This window comes from Fistularia commersonii, chromosome 6, assembly GCF_037954325.1.
Source record: "Fistularia commersonii isolate RoL2024-O1a breed Wild chromosome 6, RoL_Fcom_v1.0, whole genome shotgun sequence".
NCBI classification, from domain to species: domain Eukaryota; kingdom Metazoa; phylum Chordata; class Actinopteri; order Syngnathiformes; family Fistulariidae; genus Fistularia; species Fistularia commersonii.
Genome location: NC_141289.1, coordinates 18,592,613 through 18,612,403, shown reverse-complemented (window position 1 = coordinate 18,612,403; position 19,791 = coordinate 18,592,613). Strand labels below are relative to the sequence as shown.

General features: G+C 39.3%; 1 long non-coding RNA gene across 1 annotated transcript in view; it reads left to right on the top strand.

Annotated features, from left to right (window-relative positions):
- The window catches only part of LOC147233563 (uncharacterized), a 4,898-nt gene extending 2,801 nt beyond the window's left edge, over positions 1–2,097 (top strand). The window contains exon 2 of the long non-coding RNA XR_015106293.1: positions 1,592–2,097. This is a non-coding gene — a long non-coding RNA (uncharacterized LOC147233563). The remainder of the gene's footprint in view (positions 1–1,591) is intronic.
- Positions 2,098–19,791: the final 17,694 nt, after the last annotated feature.

Below are 19,791 nucleotides of genomic sequence, written 5' to 3'. Positions count from 1 at the left end.
AGGGCATCCGGGGGTCACCGAGGGGTTTCCGTCCCGTCAACCAGGTCGAGATCTCAGTTTTTCCTCTTGAGCGGGGAGACGACGAGGAACCCCTTCGTTAGATATCGGGATATTCCTGAGAAACGCGGCGGTGAAAGGTCGTAGGTTTAGTTTCCGGCTGCGGACGGCAGGCGCAGACAGGAGGTCAAAGGTCAAGAGTGGAGCGCTAGAGGGATGCCGGTCGATGTTCTCAGAGAGAAGCGACACGGTTTTCTCTTATTTGGTTTTCGACGCTGTTATCGATAAATATACTGCTCAAAAAACAAAAAAAAAAATAAAAAAAAATCAAGGGAACGCTTAAACAACACAATGTAACTCCAAACTGCCCACTTTTTGATTTATTTTAAGGACATTTTATCAGCCAGTCGTGTGTTTTTCCACTTTAATTTGGGATCCATGGGTTTAATACATTTGATTTCCATCGATCATTTTTGTGTGATTTTGTCCACAGCACATTCAACTATTTAAAGAATAAAGTATTTAATTAGCGTATTTCATTCAGTCAGATCTAGGATGGGTTATTTTAGTCGTCCCTTTATTTTTTTTAAGCAGTTTATATTCTAATTTCCACAAAGAGGGTGTTGACATTTTGAACATGATGTTGCGTTTACTGCACCATCACTTGGCCACCTTTTCCCAAATAGGTAATGAAATAAACTGGATTGTTTTTCAATTTTGTCCTGCCGTGTCTCCCGTGTGTTTTGCTTCTTTCTGTTCCCGCTCAAACATCCTGACAATAAAAGTTTGATTGTGATCATGGATATTTGTTTGTGACACTTATTGAGTTTTTTTTTTTTTTTTTTTTTTTTTTTTAACCACACATCCCTCAAGTTAGCCTTCTTCCCTGCAGGAGATGTGTGATGTAACCATAGCAACCCTACGACCTCTGCATACAGCGTTCGTAATAATCGATTGTGTTTAACGGTCGAGGCTGTTCACCGCAGCCACGAGCTGATCGGTAAAGATTTTGACAGTAATAACTTAGAAAATATACCATTTTTCTAATACGTTGGCACACATCTGGATCTATTTAAAGTCATCCTTGTAAAACAGCTGCAGCACCAGTTTAATGCTGATTTAATCGTGTAAATGTGAGGTTTTTTTTTTTTTTTTTTTCTTTTTTTTTCCCCCCGGTCTCTCGGCCGAACTGCATCTGTTATTAAATTGCAATTGCACTCAAAATCCACCTTAAGGAAAAAAGACCTTTTTTTTTTTTTTTTTCGCATTTTATAAAGTGCTGCATCCCATGACAGGCATGCATGCATATATAAATATATGTAAATATTTAATAAAACCGGATTTGTTTACCTCACACAAAGTCGGGAGGTGGCACAAGAAAGAGTTTCTATTTGTAATTTTTTTCAGTTTATACCAACATTTCATTCCATGCATTTCAAACACGAACGCACTTTTTACAGTGTTTTATTTCCAACACGGTACCTGGATTTTGCCGCTGGAGGTGTTGGAAAGGACGGGCCTGCAGCTTAATTTGGGGCACCGGGACACATCTTACTGTGAGTGACGTGTTTTTTTTGTTTTTTTTTTCCCACAGGATGAATAAAATGGCCACAGGGGATTCAATTCAAGCACAATTATGAGAGGAAAGTGATTCTTCTTTATGAATATTGCAACTTTTCTTGACTTTTTTTTTTCCCTTGTTATGACCGCATCATATTGCGCAATTTCTGCACGGCGGCCTTAAAAGCATCCGTCACCCGGCGGCCGAGAGACCTGCCACGGCGCCGCCGCTGCCGGGATACGAGCTTCGACAAAAACATCTAAATAACAACACCATAGCTTGAGAAATCCTTCAAGGACTTTCCCCGCCGCGCGCTGACGTCAGCCTCGACGCAGCTCGTCGGCGGGGAAGATATGCACCAGCGTGCACATCCTCATCAATGAGGTGTGAGAAACTTATGGTAAATCTTAAATAATAAAAAGAAAAAAACGGATTTTCCTCAGGGGCGCATCGGGGGACGGGCCTCAGCACCTCGCCCGTGTTTTTGTGGCGACCGCTCACATTATAACGCCCGCTTTTTTTTTTTTTTTCCCCCCCAAAACAGTTGCCTCATGCACACGTTCAGTCATGGATGAGGTCAGGCTTTTCTTTATTATTTTAGGTGAAATAGATATTTTTGGCGGCGGCGCGGATCGCTATGTAATCTACTGGAGTGAAGAGCATCTTTAAGGGCGGAGTGAGGCGACGGGGAGAGAGAGAGTTAAAAATACTCCCCTTGTGAGAAAATCAAACAATAGCGACCGCGACTTCTTGAAAACTGAGATAATTGATAAATACGATGCAAAAAAAAAAAAAAAAAAAAAAAAAAAAAAAGATTCTGCAGCCGGGCGTCTGGAGGGTTAAACTCTGTTTTTTTTTTTTTGCTTTTAGGCCTGAAAGAAAGTGCCTCTTTTTGATTAAAATAACGGGCGGGCGAGGGCCGGAGATGGAGTCGTGGGGGGGGGGGGGAGCGGCGGACGCGTGACAGAGGAGCTTCGCTATCCAAGATCACATCTCCTCCCTGGCGCTTTCCTCTCCGACCGCTTGTTTGCAGCTCTTCCAGCTCCCATAACATCAAAACTCCTCTCCACGGAGCCGGGCTCTGTGATAGCCACCGCCGGAGCCCGGGCGCCGCAACAACATCCAGAGATTGACGGACAATTAAAGACCGAGAGGCGAAAGCTGCGGCGTGTGATGTGTCGAGAACTCCTCAAACATGCAAAATGAATTTAGTTTACATTTGCCGTGAGCGAGTGTGTGTGTGTGTGTGTGTGTGTGGAAAAAAAAAAAAAAGATGAAGGAAAAAAAAAAAAAAAAAAAAAAAGGCCTTTTCAGAGGATTTCAGATCTGCCTCTGTCGGGCAAGAAAGCTCGCAAGAGAGAACAAGATTGCTCCATCGCCGATTGCTGCAGAAACAAATGCTTACACCAGAAAAGTATTGATTTTTTTATGTTGTTCTTGTTAGCTGGAAACTAAGCAGAGGCTCCAACAAATGATCGCTTACTCGGGTGAAGAAAAAGAGATAAATACGGGGTCGAGAAAGCCTGATAAAGTCAGAATCCACCGCGCGCACCTTTTGTTTTACCTTATGATTTTCCATCACTCTTTCTTTTTAATAAAACGGCGGCGGCGGCGGCGGGCGACCGGCTGTTTCTTAATCCGCCGTCCAGGAGGCGTCTTCGCTTTCTCGGAAGAAATGAAACACGGAGCGTCGACGAGCGGCCGTCCTCGAATCCACCCCGCTCGGAAAACCGCGACCCGGACGGGCGACTCTGCGCTCGGGAATCAACTCTCCGTCACGCTTAATATGTAGGAATTAATAAGAACGGGAAAGGATACGACGAGGAGGTTTGGAGTGTGTTTATGGAAGGAGCCCGCAGGTCTGGGACAATTGGATGCGCACGAGTCGGGCCCGAAGGCGCCCCACGTCCAGGGTCGGCGGCGAAGGCCTCATGCCGAGACGCGGGGATTGCGGTTCAGCGCAATTTCGGAGGCGGATTAAAATTCCAAGATTCACATCGGGATGGAACGGGTCAGTGCTGAACATGGTTATGTTTTAAATTGAGGCGTTTGTATCAAGAGGAAGTCCACGGGAATAAAAGGTCAGAAAAAGGCTGATCAGAAATGTGAGGATTTTAAGCGTTTGTGATTATCAAGAAAAAGAGCTGCTGTGATAGGCTGCCGTGTTCCAGCGTCATCTTGAAAAAAAAAATATATATATATATATATTTATATAAATTATTCGTACGTCTAAGATTGTGTTAGATTGTCAGTTACTTATTCATTTTTCACACTTTCGCCCTTCCCATGATGTGAGCTTTTTTACCATAATTTCATGAAAAAAATAAATGTATATGAAATAAAATAAACAAGAAAATATGAAAACGAATAAAAATTAATTTGGAAATTAATAAAGTGGAAAATAGATAAGAAAATGTGAAACTAGATGTATAAATTAAAAAGAAAATACATGAATGAGAATATAAATAAGGAAATATGAAACTTAATATAAAAAAATATGAAGAAAATAAATATGTAATGAAATAACTATGTAATGTAATGTGTAATATGTAATGAAAATATGAAGCTTAATATAAAAATATGAAAATAAAGAAAATATGAAGATATGAAAATATGAAACTATGAAAATATGAAAATATGAAAATATGAAAATAAATAAACATTAATAAGGAAATTAAATGATAATTAAATAAGAAATCTGAACATATATATAGAAATGAATACAAAATTAAATAAATACATTGAGGTTGAATGTTTTCAATTGTCCCCATTACTGAGATTCCAGAGATGCTTCAACGCTGCCACAGGAAGTTGTGACACCACCCCGTGGTCACCTGACCTCAGGTGGCCACACCTACGTGCACATTTGGCCCGACGCGCATCAACATTTACTGACAGCCGGAACAGCTGAGAATTCGAACCGGAGCGGCGTGGCTCCGCCGCGGGGGTGAAAGGTGATTATCGTCACCCTGAAATCGGCATCTTCGTGTCAAAACAGATGCGTGTCAATCCTGACGGACATTTTCAAATCACATCCGGCTAGTTTTGGTGTTGTTTATGTGCGACCTTTGGGCTCCGGCCTCCAAGCGTGGTCGTCCAACTTGAATCAGATCAAAGCTCGCGGCAGAGAATATAGGTTTTATCTAGCGGAGCAGGAGGAAGCGGGGAAGTCTTTCACGACGGGGCTGTAAAAACGAAATTGCACCCGGACCGGGGGGGTCAAATCCGGGTTAGCCCCGCCCCGGCTCGGCTCGTCGGGAGCTAACGGCGCGGGCGTTTGGTCGGAAATGGGCCAAAACCGAGTCGGAGTCGACAAAGACGGAAGACTCAACCGGAGCGAGGAGAGACATTTTCCAGGTGATCAGACCCGCAGCTGCAGAGAAACAACCTGATCCACCTACATTGTTATTGAGGAACCGCGAAGAAACACCGACACCGACTCCCATCTTGCAGCCCAGAATATCCAGAGATTAAAATAAAAAGGACTTTGGAGATTTTAGCATATTTTCTACTTGAAGATGTAAAGATATAGGGCGGGGAAAGATATAGAGGCCAGTTTTTCAGGGTGATATTTGTCTTAAAATCTGCTCATTCGTGGAACAAACTGACCACAGATAAACTAAATGCGTCACCTGGCTTATCAAATACTTCACATCTCTCTGAAAGAGATAAGTCCTCCTCTTCCAGGTCATTTTTTTCTAACTTATCATCATATTTTGAAAACGTAATCTTTGCTACGGATCATTTCCTGCTCTTTTGTCATTATTCTTAGATTCCTCACCCTTGGTATTTTCATTTCATTTTAATTCAACTTTTTTTAATTGTTATTTTTATCACTTATCATCTTTCATTCTTAATAATAACAATAATAATAATAAAAATAACAGCAACAACAACAACAACAACAATAATAATAATAATAATAATAATTGTTATATTTTTTTCATTTTTCATCAGAGGGATTTGTTTTACTGTGATTGGAAAAAAAGGTAAGCCTAACCCTAACTTTTTTGCATTTTCATATGGTGTGGAATGTGAATTTCCTAATTTTCCTGCATACTTTTATCACTATTTTCATCTTTTATTATTAATAATCATTATTGTATATTTTTTATATATTATATTAGTTATAATAGTGGTATTTGTTTGACTGTGAATAGACTGTAAATGTATATAATAATGTAAATAAAGCGTTTTTTTTTTTTTTTTATTCATTTGATACTTGTACCCAATTGAACCTTCCTGGGTAAAGTGCACCGAGGTGATTTTTCTCCCACCGTCCGTCCACGTGAAGTCCACCGGCCTGCATTCGATGCTCGCGCGCCGCCATCGCGCCCGACGATAAGATGCTCGGTGAACCCGTAAACAAGCCGATTAAATAAAAGAGCGTGTCGGGAGAGGCGTGACACGCGGAGCCCCAGCCTCGCTAACAGTGCCACCAAAACAAATCCTGCACATTTACTGTACTTGACAAATGAAATGGTTTTGATTGGGATTCTGATAGATCCCACATGAAAACTTCTTTTTTTTTTTTTCAGATAGTGAGAGACAGAGAGAGAAAAGACGACTTATCGCCCGCTGAAATGAATAATTGACAGCGTCTCCGATGAATAATTAATCAAACATTTGAATAATTGTTGTAGCTCTAATCTCAACAGTCATTTGCATATTGCCGTGCTCTTAATATCTGCCTCTGTATATGAGTTTACATCCTCTCAGGACACAAAGACAGAATTAAAAGATCTAACTTACATTTGCAGAAACCTTGTCCCACATTTTCCGCCCGGTCGGACCGCTGAGCAGCAGTTTGGAGCGATGCGTTACGAGGAAGGCGGATTCAGCCCATAAACCCGGCCTGATGGAGATACGAGAAAAATAAATACAATTTAAAAAGCGACAAATAAATGGAGCTGCAGCCCCATTGTTATCAGTCACGAGAACCAGCCTGGAACACAAAACTCTCGGCAAGAACAAGCTGAGCCATATTTTCCGTATGTGGAGGTTAAAAAAAAAAAAAAAAAAAAAAACAACTTTAATCCGCTCCGATCAAATGTCTCGGTTGGGAAAATAATGTGGTTTAGTTCTTTTATGTGCCTCAAATCGCCATTTAAATACTTATTGTCTTTGATAAGTGTTTTAAATACCAAGCAATGGACTGGGATTTCCTCGCCGCAAGAGGATATCGATACACGAGGCGAAAAACACTTTCACCGAATAAATAAAGAAAATAACTAATACAATAGATAATCCAAAAAAAAAAAGATTAAAATAAATCCAAATAATTTATAAAAAAAAAAAATGCTGTTTGATAGTCATTGGTGTTGTCATCCTTGGCGATAAACCAATTTTAGCCATATTATATTTAGTCGTAGTCTGAGATAGGACCCTTTTAGACCTCGGTGTGAATTTTTTTTTTTTTTTTTGCTGTGTTTTAAATTTTTGCACGCATACGAATAAAAAGAAAAAAAAAAAGGTACTTCTGCAATACAATACGTTCACAGGCGCACCGCTAATCAAATGAAACACCATCAGCGCCGACCGCCACCAACTGAATTATAGCTCTTCTGGGTTTGATCGTGGTTGGAAACATCTGGGATCGAGCGAGTATAAAATCCAACAAAATCTATAACTTGGTGTTTTTAGATATTAACTGTTTCCCAACCGAGGTTCTTCAAAAGAAGCGTCCGATTTATTTCTTTATCCCTCGCATGAAGTGACCATTACGTCCCCATTCGTTCGTTATCTAAAACGCTTAGGATGCATTTTTGCCGAAGGGCGTCCCAGCCGTCATTGGGCGAGCGGTGGGGTCGGACCTGCGCACGTCAGCAGGCCGTGCACGGACGTTCAACCGTTCGTTCACTCGTTCACGCGTCACACAGTCGTACGTTCAGAGGCCGTTCGCACTCTCATTCACATGTCCAGGGAATCCAGGCTCTCCAATGAACCCAATGCTTAGTTTGAGACTGAACAGAGAATCCATATATGTATGTGTGTGTGTGTATACATACATACACGTATGTATGATATATATGTATCTATATATATGTGTGTATGATATATATATATATATGTAGTTATGATAAGCAAAATAGAGAGATTACACCTGGGTTCAACCAGAATTTATCTAAAGTTTTACATTTTGTCCCCTTCATAGATAGATAGATAGATAGATAGATAGATAGATAGATAGATAGATAGATAGATAGATAGATAGATAGATAGATAGATAGATAGATAGATAGATAGATAGATAGATAGATAGATAGATAGATAGATAGATAGATAGATAGATAGATAGATAGATAGATAGATAGATAGATAGATAGATAGATAGATAGATAGATAGATAGATAGATAGATAGATAGATAGATAGATAGATAGATAGATAGATAGATAGATAGATAGATAGATAGATAGATAGATAGATAGATAGATAGATAGATAGATAGATAGAGGCAAAAGAAAAGGTTGATTTATTTGCTTTCAAATGCGAGAGTGTGAGTGAGACGGCAGCAGCAGGATGTATATTTGCAATAAAAAGCTAATTCATATCTAAAGGGGTTTAATTAAATCGGGAAAAACACACATCCTTAAAAGGGGGAATTCCTGCTTCATCTTGTTTTGTTTTGTTTTGTTTTGTTTTGTTTTTGCAAATGCAGCCTATAGAGTCCTGCTCGCTTCCGGCGGAAAACCAACATGAAACGCGACGTTGCGAAAGCAGCATTTTCCTCAAGAAACGCCGGCGGAGGTCATTCTTTTTAAAAATCCGTTATAGCTCGGCTATTAACCACGTCACATTTCTGGGATGTTGCGCCGCCGCGTCTGTGTTTTCTCGTCGGCTATCGGCTTTAGAAGAGATCGCTCAGCTGTATTTTTGAGACGTACCAGATGAATACATTTGGGTTCGACTCTTGGAGGAAAGAAATAATCTGTGCATCATCATTAGGTTGGCGTGAAGGGGTCCGAGCCTGCAAGCATTCCAGCTTCATGGATCTTGTTTGGTATGTCTCCTCTAATGAAAGCGGCGCTGACCGGCGGTCCAAAACTTTGCCTGTGATCGACCAAACTATTACTCAATCGATTGCCTGCGAACATGGCTGAAAGAGAGTGGGTGTGTTTGTGGTGAAACGATAGCGAACAAGGAAACTAGACTGCAGCAAACATGTTGTTTTTTTTTTGTTTTTTTGTTTTTTTTTTGGCGTGTTTATTTTGTTTTTCTTGAAATGTGTGCAGAACTTTGGCGGAGAGGTCGGCTTTGAACCCTTGCCCTCGCTGATAACACTCCAGAGTTGGAAATGTTTTCATTATTTTTCACCGCCGTCTGAGACAAACTTTCCCGTTTCATCGTCGGGCTAAAGTTTATGGCCCTGCAGGACGCGAGGGAGAGTCGCTTCACGGTCTGCTGGAAGAACTGTATACCTCCACCGCTCATTTTAGACACACCATCCTTTCCCGTATTGTCATCCGCCCGTGTTTGTTATCTCGACACTCAAAAGGGATTTGTGCTGAATGTTGATCTAAGCTGGCGGAGGAAGCAAATTGCTGTTGTGTTGGCCACGTCCTGCCATCCTTCTACCCTGAGTGAGTAAACCGATCGCTCTCACCTCTCCCTTTGTAGCATTTTTCTTTTGCGCCAGCCTAAAAATTCACAGACAGGAGTGTGTGTGTGTGTGTGTGTGTGTGTGGGAGTCAATGATTCGTCTTTTGATCCCGTTGTGCTTGTTGTCAAAAGCTGCCCAGATTGAAGAGACTGTTGGCCACAATTGACTGTGACAATTAGGGCACGAACACCGTCCCTGAGTAGAGCACTTAAAGGCTCATTTACATGTCACTTTGTCAAATTAAAAAAAAAAAAAAAAAAAAAAGGGAAAAACAAGTACAAAAAAAAAAAAAAAGATTTTCTCACCCTCCCCCCATTTTTTTTTTTTTTTTTTTTTTCCCGCATGTAATTTGTACCCTGCTTAGGGGAACCTGGCAGAAGAGAGGCGACCGGCATTTCCATTTGAAAAGAGCCAATCACCAGGCGTCTGCTGAGCCTATTGTCCGGCGCCGATGGCGGCGGAGGGGCGGCGGCAATTTACAGGCAGTTAAGTTAACCTTCTGCCAAGGTACGTGACACAGGTTTACTCATGTATGCGGGAAGATCTTCGCTTGTTTGGTGATATTGTGGCCTTTTATCGAAATTGGGTCATTATGGCTCTTCGTGGCCCCGCCAGCTGCGGAGGGAATGGCCTGATCTAATTGGTCCATCTCGGACGGAAACGAAAAAGGCGGGGTTTCGCTCGCGCCCGCTATTAATGCGTGTTTTCGGTTTGTTCTCAAAAAAAATGCGTGACACGGGACGGGATATTCAGGGAAAAAAATCTAAATGATGGTAATTTCTAGAATATAAGCTTTGAACACTGAAGCTTAACCAACAATGCGGCTAATTTATAGATTTTTTTTTTTTTGGGGGGGGGGGGGGGGGGGTAACGAGCTTCACGCCGCTAAAACATTTAACCTCGTCACATCGGATCAATAAAATGACCGTGAAATTCTGGGGACGTTCAATTCCGACACCCAAGAAGACGACTTTAGCCGGGATAGAAAATGGATAGATGGATGGATCCTTGTGCTATCTATCAATAATACATTTCATCAGCCGTGTTACAGGCACTGTTTGGAAAAAAAAAAGCATTTCCAGTATGTATTTGTTGATGTTACCGATATGTGTTTAATTAAAAGTAAAAAAAAAATGGCTTTGTGTAAATATCTCATGTTACAACGTGGACACCTGCGGCTTATAGACAAGCGTGGCCTAAATATGTACACATATATTAACATACCGTATTTTCCGCATTACAAGGCGCATCTAAAAGTATTTCATCTTCTCAAAAGCCGACAGTGCGCCTTATAATCCGGTGCAGCGGCGAGAGAATTCAACATTAACGAATCATTGTTGCGGAATTGGAAGAAGCAACAACAAGCACTGAGAAGACTAAACAGAGTATCCAAGGAACTAAAGCGAGATGGCTACAGTTAGAGGACAAACTTAACATCAATGAATCTAGAAGCGGTCCTTCTCGGTGCTTTCGTTTTATGAAACGCTTTGAACCGCGACAAACTGGGCTGGAAATATATTGTTTTCAACGAAGGCGGCGCAAATACCTGCAAGAGCTACCGGTACGTACGGTACCGTATTGTGAATGCACAAACTTGTTTTGGGAGTAAACAGAGTTGGCAGAATGTTGGTTTGTATTCTATTGATAAAGTTTGTCTGACTTATCTGACTGTTTTGTTGACATTCCCTTTAGCGCAGCTCCATTTAGTGGATGCATAACGCAACCCAGCCACTACTGTAGCTTCTATTCAATGGGCCTTATAATGCGGTGAATCTATGAATTTTTTTTTAAACTAGGCCATTCATTGAAGGTGCGCCTTATAATCCAGTGCGCCTTATAGTGCGGACAATAAGGTAACTATTTTTAGCCGGTGCGGCTTATATTCAGGTGCGCTCAATAGTACGGAAAATATGGTATATTTTGAGTCTCCAAATCATTGGAGGATGTGGTTGATTCCCGAGGTTGAGTTAAAAGCAAATAATTTCGAGAATCGGAAAACGGCGTCCCGTACCGTTGATCATGTGACCACCGTGATGGTCATCCGCATGTCCCGTACCTTTGCAGAACTGGGCAGACGGGGCGGAAATGCTTAGCTTCTCGTAAAGTTCCTCGTGTGATCACCCTGATCTCACTTTTATTTTTCACTTATTTAATCCTTGTTACATGTCATCTGTTTATCACCGATCAATCCCTTTATACATCACTGAAATTCAAGGATTCAAAGAATTTTAATGGTCATACCTCACCTTACAGTTTGTGGTATAATATTAGTGCTCAGGTCTGGTTTTAAGCCATAAAAAAAAAACACAAAACAACAAACAAATGTAAACATCTAAACAAGTAAGAGCAACAATTTAGCCCTGTTAGCACTGAGTTTAGCAAAGAGTTGGTTTGTATTATTATTGCATCTATGAAACCTTGATTGGGTGAAATGCGTCACATTTTGATATCCTATGTGGGAGGCTGCTATTTAAGGATGATTGAAACGTCCATTTAATATTTCATAGCCTTTTCAGTCGTTGTTTGTGTTTGTCGACTATGTGTTCCCCCTCTCATGAGGTAACGGCGCTGACCGCCTCCAACATGTAGCTGCGTCTGGTCGTATGGTTTGTTTTGATTTTACCTAGCATGTATCCTTGCTATTATTTGTTCTCTGCTTTCATTAGAGACTGAGCGAGTTATGGGTGTTTGATTTTGTGCGCTGCATAGTTGTACTGTTTATATCAGCGACTTTTGTTTTTGGGATGTGGTGCCAGTTTGACCTGAATTTTCTGGTCATAAAACATTTGACAGGAATCTCTCCACTGCCTTTGGCATTTTTTGTCCCGATCCACCATCACCTTAGCGGTTTCCGCTCGCCCTTCCCGTCATAAACACACGGTCCGAATTGTTTCCAATTCAAAATTTTCTATAATTGAATGACCGTTGCATACGAGAATTTGCACCGTCGGTTGTGATTGGCTAAGTATTTTCTTCGTACTTCCTGTACATTTACATGTACTGCTACTTGCTTGCGATAGCATGCTACATATATCTTTCCCGCAAGTTGGATTTGTTTTTATCTTTTATTAACGCCAGTTAAATGGTGGCTGGGAAAAAAAAAAGAAGTGTGAAAATGTGCTGCAAAAAGTTAAGAAGCCCTATCGCCTCAGACAGGCAGGCAGGCAGGCAGCTCTTCCTCATGGCTGAAGTTTTTCTTTTGCCCTGACAGGCTGTTTGTGACAGGTGCAGTGTGTGTGTGTGTGTGTGTGTGTGTGTGTGCACCAAAGTGTGTGTCAGAGTGTGTGAAAGGAACCCCCCCATTTTCTCTCTCCCTCTCTCACACACATACAAGTACATGCGCGCGCACACACACACACACACACACACACACACACACACACACACACACACACACACACACTCCGGCTGTCCTTTCAAAGAGAACACAGAGGGGACAGAGTGTGTGTAGAGAAACAGCAGGTTGATGGGATAATGCCCATCATCTGTTGCACCGTGTCATTTCTGTACCGGCGTAACCTGCTTTTGTAACGGCCGTGCACGCACACAAACACACACGGACGCACACAAGCACACTCTTTGACATGTGTGTTGTTGTGGCATTTATTTCTTTTGTTGTGTGTGTGCGTGTGTGTTTTTTTTTTTTTTTTTTTACAGCAGCGTTTCTATCGTCTCAATATACATGTGTGTTTCTGCATATAAATGAGCGGCAGTCAGGATGCAGGAAGTCTGAGGTCTAAATACAGAGGCTTATTTTTCAGGGATATTTGTCCTGAAATCTGTTCGTATGTGAAAGAAATCCGACACAGATAAACTAAAAGCGTCACAAAATACTTTACACCTCCCAAAAAGAGATAGATCTTCCTCTTTCAGGTCATTTTTTTTTTTTTTTTACTTGCTTAAAATTTTTATTTTGCAAAACAGATCATTTCTAATTAATTATCTGATCATTAATCAGATCATTTCTTGCTCTTTTGTCATTATCTTTGTATTCCTCACACTGACTTTTTACTATTATTGTTTGTTATATCATTCTTTTTATCACTATTATCAAATGTAATTATCATTTATAATTAGTATCATATATTTTCATTTTTAAAATTGTATTTGAAGGATTTGATTTTTTAAATACATTTTCTAAAGTAAGGTTAAGATATTATTTATGTATTAATTTGTATCCTTTATTATTACAAATAATTATTATGAATTTGTATTTTTTAAAGTTTTATTCCTCACACTGACTTCTATTATTATTATTATTGTTTGTTATATCATTCTTTTTATCACTATTATCAAATTTTATTATCATTTATAATTATTATTATATATTTTCATTTTTATAATTGTTTTAGAGGGATTGGATTTTTTAAATACATTTTCTAAAGTTAGGTTAAAATATTATTTATGTATTACTTGTGTCTTTTATTATTACAAATAATTATTATACATTAGTATTTTTTAAAGTTTTATTCCTCACACTGACTTTTATTATTATTATTATTATTATTATTATTATTATTATTGTTTGTTATATCATTCTTTTTATCACTATTATCAAATTTTATTATTTATAATTATCATTATATATTTTCATTTTTATAATTGTATTTGAGGGATTGGATTTTTTTAAAATCAATTTTCTAAAGTAAGTTTAAAATATTATTTATATATTCATTTATATCTTTTATTATTAAAAATGATTATTATACATGTTTTTTTCTTTTAAAGCTGTTTTAGAGGGAGTGGGAAAAAAACTTTTTGTAACCCTTGCCCTAACCTTTTTTGTATTTTCATATGGTGCGGAATGTGATATAACAAAGAGTATTATTTATGTATTTATTTTTGTAATTAAGTAGTAAAATACCAAATCGCATGTTGTAGGAGTACACAGCTGGTGTTTATACATATATGTGAGTGTGTGTGTCTAGGTGTGTGAGGTCTCCAGGTTTACGTCATGGGAGGGGGGATTGTCCTGCAGCTCAGCCTGCTCACAATAATCATTTGAATAAATTCCCTCCTCTGCTGTGAATGACCTAATCCAGATTTGGTGGTCATTATATCAGGCCTGTTTCATTATGCTGTAAACATACAGCAGATATAATCTTAATCTCTGTAATGCCACTATAAATGGGAATAACGCCGCTGCTGTTCAACGTCCCTGCTGGCCGCCGTTCAAAGTTCGGTTTCGGATTTCCGTGGAGCCGGTTACAAATCCAGGAATCCTGTTTTTTTTTTTTTTCGTTTTGTTTTTTTTTTTGTTGTGTTTTTGTCAGTGATACCAGTATCAGAGAGAATGTAGGTTGCTAATCCCACTGATTGAGATGTAATTAATTGCACAGTTTTGTAACGAGGCGGGTTGGATTAGCGCGTGGACAGGTGGGCAGATTTAAACCTCACAGGGCCGGACACATGTTGAGACTGAAGAGAAGCCATCATCCCGAACAAAGAGGTTTTTTTTTTTTTTTTTGTTAATTCCATGGACCTATTCCAAGTGTGTGCCTGTGCTAAAAGTGCTCAGTACAGTGAAGGCAAAGCTCGGACGGTAAAATGTAATTCCGGGTTCACGTCCACTCATGTAGAGCTTTGGCGAACCGCTCTTCGAAAACGAGAAAGTCCGATGCGTTCGGGAACCCGCTGGCGACCGAGGCTAGCGGTCATCGCGGTTAGCTTCAAGCTAACGCCGGGAAACACATCCTTAAAAGCCGGATTCTTGTTTTGTTTCGTTTTGTTTCTGCGAATGTGGTCTATACGGTCCTGAAAATCCAACAGAAAATGCAAAACCGTGATTTTCCGCCAATATAATCCAGTGGAGGTCATTCTTTTAAAATCCGTTATAGCTCGGCTATTAACCGGGTTACATTTCTGGGATGTAGCGGTGCGGTGTCTGTGATTTTTCCTTTGCTATCTCCGTGCTCGGATCTGCTGCATGTTTTTGGATTGCGGGAGGAAACCGGAAAACCCGGAGGAAACCCGCGCAGACACGGGACGAACATGCAAACATGCAAAGTTTCGGATTTTCCGACTCGAACCAGGGGTCTGTCGCGCTTTGAGGCCGAAGCGCTAACAGCTGCCCCACCATGTTGCCCAGAACAATGCTAATAAGTATAATAATAATAATAATGACAATTATACACTAATACACAAAATGACTGCATGCAATCATATGCATGTACTTGTAAATACACATGTATATGTTACATATATTTTTACAAACCTTTAACTTTATTTCTACTTATTTATTTTGATCTTTACCGTTCTCTCTACAAATCAAACCTATTTTTTTTCAATTAAAAAAAACATTTTATTTAAATTAATTTATTTTATATTTATTTATATTTTATTTAAAATTATTATTATTATTATTATTATTTATTCTTTGTTTTTAAATAGAGTTCTATTCTATTCTATGCCCTGGTAATACTGGTAATAGTAATAACTAACAGAAGTTCTTGGTTTGATTCCAATGTTGAAATGTGAAGTTTTCAAGTCATTTCCACGTCTGGTTGGGTTTCTTTCAGGTTCTCCAGTTTCCCCCCACAGTTCAAAAACACGCAGCAGATTCTTTGGAGAGCCGAAATTGCACAAACGTGTGAATAAGTAACTGAACGGTTGTATTTTTCTACATGAAGCGGATGAGGGAGCGAATGTCGTGTTTTCGTACGATGTGGTAATGGATGAACTTCCCTGTGATCGATTGGCCAAACAAACACTTATATTCAAGACATAAAAACATAAAGTAACAAACAAAACATAAAAAAAAAATGCATATCAGAAGGAAAAGTTCCCGGGGATGAAGTAGAAGTAAGAGATCGAGCAAAAGAGGAAATTTGAGTTTGGGAAACGCACGCCTGTTTGCTGATAACATTTCCTTCTTTCGACTCTTGAACCGACAAACTGCAGAGACGAGAGGGAAAGAAATACCGGCTAACTTTGCTCTTTTTTTTGGACTCGCTAACCTTTCCTGGGATAACTGTTACACTTTCACACACTCGGCGTGATGCCATTCACAGGTAGAAGGATTCCAGGTCACACACACACACACACACATGTATGATGGAATTATTATCATGCAATTTCACACACAACCTCAAAACACACACACAAGGGTGATTGGAGGAGGAACTAGTACCTTGTCAGATTTGATTGAATATTTCCTGCAGCGCCAACATGACAAAAAATGAATATATCAGAAATAATATTGAGAAATATTAAGAAATATCAAATAGCTCCTGAGGACGTCACCTTTTTCAAGATGCAGTACGCTGGGAAATGGGAAATGCACTGCTCAAAAAAATAAAATAACACATCCTCGATCCAAATGAATCAAATCTTCTTATTTGATACTTTGTTCTTTACATAGTTGAAGGTGCTGAAAACAAAATCACACAAAAATGATCAATGGAAATCAAATATATGAACCCATGGAGGTCTGGATTTGGAGTCACACTCAAAATGAAAGTGTAAAAACGCACGACAGGCTGGTGTAATGTCCTTAAAATAAGTCAAAATGAATTAATGTTGCGTTCTAAGCCGACACTTTGATTGACTTGAATTTACCTGTTATCTTTTTGAGCAGCATACATTTAGAGGCTTCCTCTCCTGGAATGTCGGGCCTAGCTTAGCATAGCGATCGGAGGCACGGAGGAAAAAAAAAAAAAAAAAAAGCAATTATCACTTTAGTTACCTCAGTCACCACAGACCACCAGGTATTACTCAAAGCACACACACACAAAAAAAAGAAAATATCAAACTTTCAAAAGAAGCTTTAATTTGATTTTCTTTTCGCACCAGCTGTCACTTTTTTTTTTTTTTTTTTTTTAAAAGGAAAAGGTGTTAATTTAGTTGAAAATTTCCAGCGAAACAGTTCATTCACTTCTGGAATCAGTCAATTAAATTCATATATAATCACATAAATGTCAATGAATAAAACATTGCGAGTGGCGCGTCGTGTCGCCCCTTGGCGAGGAGCTCTATACTGCACACACACACACACACACACACACATGGGCTCATATATGAGGAGCACCCCGAATAGCTTTCCCCTGTACATTCTGGGTTTGATTTTGTGTTGCTAACGTGGCGCTGTAAGGCCGAGCATCCCGCTGAGCTCGGTCGCGGCCGACAGCGGATAGAGGAGGAACGCCACTCAGGCGAGACCAGAGAGCCGTCGGTGAAGGCGACATGAAAGAAGCCCGGCTTGTTCTCAGATCTACCACAAGACCCTGTTTTCCTTCAAAGAGAGGGAAGCCAGGTGACAGCAGCACGCCGCTTTCGGCGCACGCTTTAACCCTTCGCCTCTCCGATCATTTGCGCGTCCGCTCTTTTCAAACCGGCCCGGAGAAATCCTTTGCAAATCGGACGAGACCCGGAAACCAGACGGGATCTTTCAAACTACAAACTGGACGTTTGCGCTCGGTTTCCGCAACGCATGACATCTAGTTAGCTGGCAAAAGCCCGACTTCACAGTATGAAAACTCAGGTTCGAAACATCTAGCTTGCAGTTATTTTTTGCTTCTTAAAAGCAGAGGTGGATCGCCGGTCCAAGCCGGTTCATCGGTTTGCTAAAAGAAACTGCATTTGCATCGATCTGCGTGTCTTTTTTAACCGATCACTCATGAGATGGCGGTTGAAAGAGTGGTAGCTTCTCGTAATTGCTTCTTCTTCTATAATATAAAAAAAAAGTGAAAAAAAAAAACAAGATAATGAGGTTACAATAAGGGAAAGTAAAATTTTGAGGTAAAAAAGAAAAAGAAAAAAAAACAAGATTATGAGGTGAATAAAGTGAAATAATGTTTTGAGATTAAAAAAAAAATGATGAGGTAAAAAAAGTGAAAGGATAATATGAGGAAAAAAAGAATTAAATAAATGTTATGAGGTAAAAAAGTGACAAAAAAAACAACTAAAATTATGAGGTAAATAAAGGGAAAAAATGTTATGAGGTTAAAAAAAGTAAAAAAAAAAAAAAAAAAAAAATATAAGGTTAAAAAAGGGGAAAAATATGAGGAAAAAAGAATGAAATAAATGTTATGAGGTAAAAAAAAATGTAAAAAAATAAAATGATGTGGTAAAAAAGGGGAAAAATTTCATGAGGTCAAAAAGTGAAAGAAAAGGTCTGAGGTAAAAAAAAATAAAAAAATAAACAAAATTATGAGGTAAAGAAGAGAAAAAGTTATGAGGTAACAAAAAAACAGGGAAAAAAATATGAGGTAAAAATAGGAAAAAAATATGGGGTAAAAAAAGTGGAAAAAATAGTAATGAGGTTAAAAAAAATATGTGAAAAAAAAACAAAATTATGAGTTAAAAAAAAAAGAGCAACACATATCTGCCATCCCCTCACATCCATGTTAGCATCACATAATGCTAGGTCAAGTGTTAATCCACTTCCTGTTCTGCTCAATATTCAACGTGGATCTAAACATGTTTCATTACATAACATACTGTTTCGTAAGACCTGGTCCAGATTTAGCATGCCAAAGGGCAGCTCTCTGCCAGCTGAGGGACTCCTTCATAAAGACCTTTTTTCCTCCTTTTTTTTTTTTTTTTTTTTTTTTTTTGGGATAAATATTGCTCACCTAAAGCCAGACATCTAAACACAAAGCGACACAAACAGCAGGGCTTTTACCGCGGAGCTCCCATCAGGTTCTGTCGCTTACTTTTGGGGGGCAAAAAAAAGGATAAAAAAAAAAAAAAAAAAAAGGGAGGGAGGAGCGTTCGGGGGGTTTGGTGGGGTTGTCGGGGTCCGTCTTTGCAGAATTGTCTATCAATAGGTGCAGCCAGTGTCAGTAGTCCTTCTCATCAAACCGGGGCCTGACAAAGAGGCGGCGGCGCATGGGAAAGGGGCAGCAAGGTGAAACTAATGCCATGGATGTTTGATTCATCAGGGCCTCATTGTTGGCGGCCACGGCTGATTGTGAAGGTTCAGTCAAGCAAAAGGGGTGCGGAGTAATCAGTCGGATTTATGGTGCCGAGGGCCTCGGAGAGAGGCTAAAAAAAAAAAAAAAAAAAGAAAAAATAGAGGCTGTTTCAGTGCAGCCGGAACAGGTCTGAAACACACATACCTCGGATTCAGAGCCGCTGCACGGACACCTTGCTTTGTTTATCGCGGCTCCTATCAGATGTTTGCCGTCTTTTTTTTTTTTTTTTTTTTTTTTTTTTCACATCTGGAAACAGACAGAAATGAGCCATTATGGGATGCTCTCCTTCTGGAATAAAACGGCTTAGATTGTCTGAAAGTTTTCCGGACAAACAGATTTCAAAGTGATCTTATCTGATCTCTTATTACATAAATACAAAGGCAAATAAGTTTGGTACTAAAACAATGTTAGCACATACATATATATATATATATATATATATATAGAGCGTTATCTATTCATTTGTTGTACTTATTACATTTATCTGATCTCTCATTTCCTGCGAACGTGTGCATTTATTCTTTTAAGAAATGATATTGTTAAATATGACAGCAAAATCATGCATGGAAGAATAGAGGGGAAATAAGTTTTGTATATTTGTATATACTGCATTTACATACATATATATATATATATATATATAAACTGCTCAAAAAAATTACACAATGTAATTCCAAGTCAATTACACTTGTGTGAAATCAAAGTGTCCTCTTAGGA